This window comes from Pongo pygmaeus, chromosome 19, assembly GCF_028885625.2.
Source record: "Pongo pygmaeus isolate AG05252 chromosome 19, NHGRI_mPonPyg2-v2.0_pri, whole genome shotgun sequence".
Classification (NCBI taxonomy): domain Eukaryota; kingdom Metazoa; phylum Chordata; class Mammalia; order Primates; family Hominidae; genus Pongo; species Pongo pygmaeus.
Window position 1 is genome coordinate 6,912,066 of NC_072392.2, and position 6,926 is coordinate 6,918,991.

Sequence of the window (6,926 nt, forward strand, 5' to 3'; positions counted from 1 at the left end):
GCCTCAGTTTCCTCATCTCTACAATGGGGGTAATAACAGTAGCTACCTGATGGGTTGTTATAAGAATTAAGTGAGTAACTGTGAGTACATATATAAGTAAGGAACTTAGAACAGTGCTAAAATATACGTGTTAGAGCTCATTGCCGCTATTTTCTTTTTCTTTTTCTTTTCTTTTTTTTTTTTTTTTTTTTTTTGAGACAGAGTATTGCTCTACTGCCCAGGCTGGAGTGCAGTGGTACAATCTAGGCTCACCACAACCTCTGCCTCCCAGGTTCAAGTGATTCTCCAGCCTCAGCCTCCCAGGTAGCTGAGATTACAGTTGCCCGCCACCACACTGAGCTAATTTTTTTGTGTTTTTAGTAGAGATGGGGTTTCACCATATTTGCCAGGCTGGTTTTGATCTCCTGACCTTAAGTAATCCACCCACCTCGGCCTCCCATAGTGCTGGGATTACAGATGTGAGCCACCGCGCTCGGCCTCCATTGCTGCTATTGCTGTGAGTTGAGGAACCTGGCTGGACCTAACAGCACGGCAGCCCTTTCCCACCTGACTACCTTTGCTAATGCCTCAAGGCCAAGGCACCACATTGCCCTGGTAAGTTCTCAGTAGAGCCACATGAGCTATAAAATGTGAATGGCTATAAAGAGATTCAATGGAAATTTCTGCTTTTCTTCTTTCTTTTCCCTTAGCATTTTACAAAGTTTATGTGAAAATGCTGGTCTCCCTGTCTTAACTCTAAAAACAAAAGAGAAGGCCGGGCGCAGTGGCTCACACCTGTAATCCCAACACTTTGGGAGGCCCAGGCAGGTGGATGACCTGAGGTCAGGAGTTTGAGGCCAGCCTGGCCAACCAACATGGTGAAACCCTGTCTCTACTAAAAATATAAAAATTAGCTGGATGTGGTGGCACATGCCTGTAATCCCAGCTACTTGGGAGGCTGAGGCAGGAGAATCACTTGAACCCAGGAGGCGGAGGTTGCAGTGAGCCGTCATCGTGCCACTGCACTCCAGCCTGGGGGACAAAAGCAAGACTCCATCTCAAAAAAATAAAATAAGGCCAGGCATGATGGCTCACGCCTGTAATCCCAACACTTTGGGAGGCCAAGGCAGGTGGATTACCTGAGGTCAGGAGTTCAAGACCAGCCTGACCAACATGGAGAAACCCCATCTCTACTAAAAATCCAAAATTAGCCAGGCGTAGTGGCAGGTGCCTGTAATCCCAGCTACTTGGGAGGCTGAGGCAGGAGAATTGCTTGAACCTGGGAGGCAGAGGTTGCCGTGAGCCAAGATCATGCCATTGCACTCCAGCCTGGGCAACAAGAGCAAAACTCCACCTCAAAAATAAAAAATAAAAATAAAAAATAATAGAGAAGAAAAAAGACAAAATAAGTTTTATTCATTCAGTCCTCATACAAAATATTTATAGACAGCTACCACGTGCCAGGTGCTATGCTTAGGGTTCGGGATACAAATGTGAATAAGATACAGTCTCTCCCCTCCCAGCCCCACAATCAAATCAGAGGATCATCGCATAAAGAAAAGAATTCTCAGCACAAGGACGGGGACACATACACCGTAGTGCATGGGAAGAACTGATTCATTCCTCTTAGGACTGCTGGGAGGCTTCACAGAAGAGGAGCCCCTTGGGTCTTGAAGGATGAGTAGGAGTTTGCCAGATGGATCTGTGGGCAGGGGCGTTCCAGGCAAAGGGAGAAGCTTATGGAAAATCACAAAGGCATGAACCAGCTTGGCACATTGTTTATTGTTTGGGGAGCTATAAATAGCCGCTGTGTGGAGAACCAAGCATGTGTAGGAGGATAATGTAGGATTAAGCTGCTAGGCAGAGGGTCCCGTCTGAAAGGCCTTGAAGGCCAGGCTACGGAAGTTAGATATTCCTCCAGAGGCTGATACTACTCCAAAATGTCCAATGAAGTAGCACTCACTAATACTCACTAATAATGGAAGCTGAATACAGAGGAGAGACGAGTCATGCCACAACCAGAGGCGCAAGGAGAGTTTGCCTTTTGCATGTGGGAAATTTCTTTGAAATATCTTGTTTTATGTTAAAAATTCTTGCAGAATTTTTCATTCTACTTTTTTTTTTATGAGACTGAGTCTCTCTCTGTCGCCCAGGCTGGAGTGCTGTGGCGCAATCTCGGCTCACTGCAAGCGCTGCCTCCCAGGTTCACGCCATTCTCCTGCCTCAGCCTCCCGAGTAGCTGGGACTACAGGCACCTGTGACTACGCCTGGCCAATTTTTTGTATTTTTAGTAGAGACGGGGTCTCACTGTGTTAGCCAGGATGATCTCGATCTCTTGACCTCGTGATCTGCCCACCTCGGCCTCCCAAAGTGCTGGGATTACAGGCCTGAGCCACCGCGCCTGGCCTACTTTTTCAAAGACAGAGTCTCACTCTGTTGCCGAGTGCAGTGGCACAATCTCGGCTCACTGCAACCTCCGCCTCCTGGGCTCAAGTGATCATCTCACCTCACCCTCCCAAGTGGCTGGGACTTGAGGCGCACACCATCCCACCTGGCAAATTTTTGTATTTTGGCAAAACACAGGGTTTTTCCATGTTGTCCAAGCTCATCTCAAACTCCTGAGATCAAGCAATCCACCCGCCTCAGCCTCCCAGAGTGCTGGGATTACAGGCGTGACCCACCACACCCAACCGCATTCTACTTTATAACCATTTTTGATGGATGTTTTCATAGGAAAATAATGCTTTAAAGGACAAGATAAATTATTGAACTTGTTCTCCTCATATCATCAAGAAAAAACTATAACTCTCCAGGAAGATGTATATATTTATTCCAAGGTTTTGTTTTCCCTGGCACACTGCTGTTAGGGGTGGTGGGGAGCTGCTAAGGTACAGCAAGGCCTCCCCTGGGAAGTCCCACCTGACCACACCAGCTCCTATCTGCCTGTGTTAACCCCATCAGAGCACTTCTCAGCCTGTAGTGAAATCATCTTTTAAAATTTTATTTTATTTTATTTGAGACAGAGTCTCACTCTATTGCCCAGGCTGGAGTGCAGTCGTGGGATCTCAGCTCACTGCAAGCTCCACCTCCCAGGTTCACGACATTCTCCTGTCTCAGCCTCCTGAGTAGCTGGGACTACAGGCACCCGCCACCACACCCAGCTAATTTTTTGTATTTTTAGTAGAGACGAAATGTCACCACGTTAGCCAGGATGGTCTCGAGCTTCTGACTTCATCATCCTCCCGGATCACTGGCCTCTCAAAGTGCTGGGATTACAGGCGTGAGCCACTGCGCTCCGCTAATTTTTTGTATTTTTAGTAGAGGCAGGTTTCACCGTGTTAGCCAGGATGGTCTCGATCTCCTAACCTCGTGATCTGCCCGCCTCGGCCTCCCAAAGTGCTGGGATTACAGGTGTGAGCCACCGTGCCCGGTGCGATTTCTGGAATTCTCACACACAAAGATGCCAAAGGTGAGTGGTGAATCACTGAATGAGAGAAACATCGAACAAAGGCGTCATTGAATGAGTGGACTCGGTGCCTGGTGCTCCACAGAATGCAGCAGTGGTACAGGAAAGAGTCGCGGATGGACCAAACATGAAGGCCTGCCCATGTGGGGACAGCCCTCAAAGCAGATGCTGAGCTAGATGATGTCTATAGGGAGATCGTAAAAGAGTGTCAAGCATGGCACATCATTCGCTTTGGGAACCACAGGATCTGGGAATGCATCTATGTTTGCAAACTCTAAAACTGCTCTGGGGCTTTTTCATGGGAGCTCCTGCTGGAGGTTCTTGGGCCCTCTGGAGTCTGCAGCCTCAGGGAATCCCTGAACTAAGCCCCTCTATTTCCCAGCACCCCCACCAAGGGGCTCCCTCTGCAGAAGGTGGACGGGGAGGGAGGCGGGCAGGCAAGAGTCAGTGGCGTTACTCACAGGAAACATTCCTCTATTTGGGATGCTCAAAAATATGAGGCTCTATACTGCTTGGCTAAGCTGATCTTGGGTTGTTGTTTTTTTGTTTTGTTTTGTTTTGTTTTTTGAGACAGATTTTCGCTCTTGTTGCCCAGGCTGGAATGCAATGGCATGATCTCAGCTCACCACAGTCTCAGCCTCCCGGGTTCAAGCGATTCTCCTGCCTCAGCCCCCCGAGTAGCTGGGATTACAGGCATGTGCCACCACGCCTGACTAATTTTGTATTTTCAGTAGAGATGGGGTTTCTCCATGTTGGTCAGGCTGGTCTCAAACTCCTGACCTCCAGTGATCCACCTGCCTCAGCCTCCCAAAGTGCTGGGATTACAGGATTACATGGCCTGGGTTTCTAAGACCTAATAGAGCTGCCTCTCACCCCTCACCCCCCAGAATGTCCTCTTCCCTGGATCACCCAGAGACCAGGCCGTGGATAGTCAGCATAGATCTGAAGCCCACACCAGGGCCTGGAAAAGTGGGAGAAGCACATGACCTGCAGAGGAGATAAGGACACAAAGGTCAGGGTTTGTGGCTCAGGGCCAGGTAGCACGTCGCTGAGATGCTCTGAAACGGGGAGTGGGTCATTGAAGCAGGAGGCCAGGGGCTCCTTGTGTATCGGGAACAAGTCTGCTTGGACGACCATATCAACTGGAAGAAGGGAGATGGAGCCGAGTCTCCTGAGCCTTCCTTGTGTGGGGACTGGGACTGCGGTAGGACTTTGCTGAGTCTGAGGCTGTGGGGAGGCTGGTAATAGGGTTGAGGGGGCACAGATGAGACAGAGCTAAGGCTGGAGCTAGATTGGAGCCAAGGCCTTGGATGGGCTGGGAATCCTACCTCACATTACTCTTCTTTCTTTCTTTCTTTCTTTCGTTCTTTTTTTTTTTTTTTTGAGACAGAGTCCCACTCGGTCACCCAGGTTGGAGTGCAGTGACATGATCTCGGCTCACTGCAACCTCCACCTCCCGGGTTCAAGCAATTCTCCTGCCTCAGCCTCCCAAGTAGCTGGGATTATAAGAGCCCACCACCACGTCCAGCTAATTTTTGTGTTTACATTACTCCTTTCTTATACCCTCTACCAAATCTGTCTCCAGTGTCTTTTCCAATCCAGGCCTCATCCCTTCCCTCTGTCATCACCACCCCCTTCCCACCCTATTACATGTTGGGGGTCTGGAGGACCTGACTCCTGGGTCTCTCTGGACAGCCCAGAATCCAGGACAGGGGATCAGGGACAGTAGGGGAAAGTGCCCAGCTAAAGGCTCTGCACCTGGTCTGTGTCTAAATCTCCAAAGGTGTCTTTTTTTTTTTTTTTTTTTTTTTTGAGATGGAGTCTCGCTCTGTTGCCCAGACTGGAGTGCAATGGTGTGATCTTGGCTCACTGCAACCTCCGCCTCCCGGGTTCAAGTGATTCTCCTGCCTCAGCCTCCCGAGTAGCTGGGATGCCTGGCTAATTTTTGTATTTTTAGTAGAGATGGGGTTTCACCATGTTGGCCAGGCTGGTCTCAAACTCCTGACCTCAGGTGGTCCACCCACCTCAGCCTCCCAAAGTGCTGGGATTACAGGCGTGAGCCACCGCGCCCAGCCTAAATGTATCTTACCTGGCATATTCTATTAACAGTCTGGGACTTTGGCCAACATCTACATCAAAGTTGTGAGTCGTAAGCCATGGGCACTAACTGTGACTTATTTAAGGAAAGAAATGATTTATTACAGGATACTGCGTAGTTCACAAAATCACCAAGAAACCTACAGAGCCAAGACTGGCAGGAGCAGAAGCCACAAGCCTACAATGGGTTGCTAAAGCCGCTGTTATCACCACAAGACACTAGATGTCGCTGCTGGCAGCCCTCTGTGACCACTGGGCCTGGAAACAGCTGCTGCTCCTCAGACTTGTTCTCTGCTTCCGTGACTTCAAATCCAAGTCCAGTGATCCTGACCACCGGAACCTAGGCCACATGCTCTCATCCTAGCTGGAAGGGGTGGCAGGAAGAGTGAGAACCTAGTGCTTTCAGTGTCTATAGGCAGATGGCTCCCTTCAAAAATAATAAGGTGGGCCTGGGCACGCGGTGGCTCACGCCTGTAATCCCAGCACTTTGGGAGGCCGAGGCAGGTGGATCACCTGAGGTCAGGAGTTTGAGACCAGCCTGGCCAACATCGCAAAACCCCGTCTCTACTAAAAATACAAAAATTATCCGAATGTGGTGGCACGCACCTGTAGTCCCAGCTACTTGGGAGGCTGAGGTGGGAGAATCGGTTGAACCAGGGAGGCAGAGGTTGCAGTGAGCTGAGATCGTGCCACTGCACTCCAGCCTGGATGATGGGGTGAGACTCCATCTCAAAAATAATAATAATAATAATAATAATAATAATAAGGTGGAAATTTTCTTAAAGGCTTCAGATGCAAGAAGGCCAAAAATATCCTAAAACTGTGTAAGCCCAACTAAAATGGATTATTAGAATAGGAATGAGATTCCAATTAGATCTGGTGATTTTTTTTTTTTTTTTTTTTTTTTTTTGAGACGGAGTCTCCTCTGTCACCCAGGCTGGAGTGCAGTGGCGTGATCTCGGCTCACTGCAAACTCCACCTCCCGGGTTCCAGCGATTCTCCTGCCTCAGCCTCCCAAGTAGCTGGGATTACAGGCGCCAGCCACCACGCCTGGCTAATTTTTGTATTTTTAGTAGAGACGGGGTTTCACCACATTGGCCAAGCTGGTCTCGAACTCCTGACCTTGTGATCCACCCACCTCGGCCTCCCAAAGTGCTGGGATTACAGGCATGAGCCACCATGCCCGGCCAGACCTGGTGAGTTATTAAAAGCACAGTCCCTGAGTTCCGACTCCCACCATTTCCAGGCATCTATAAAAAGGGGGCAATGCTTCAAAGGATTGTTGGTGAGACTTCAGTGAAGTAAAGCTTGAGAAGGACCCAGCACAACTCCAGGCACAGGGCAGGCGTCCTACAAATGTAGGTTCCCATCCATTTCATTCCAT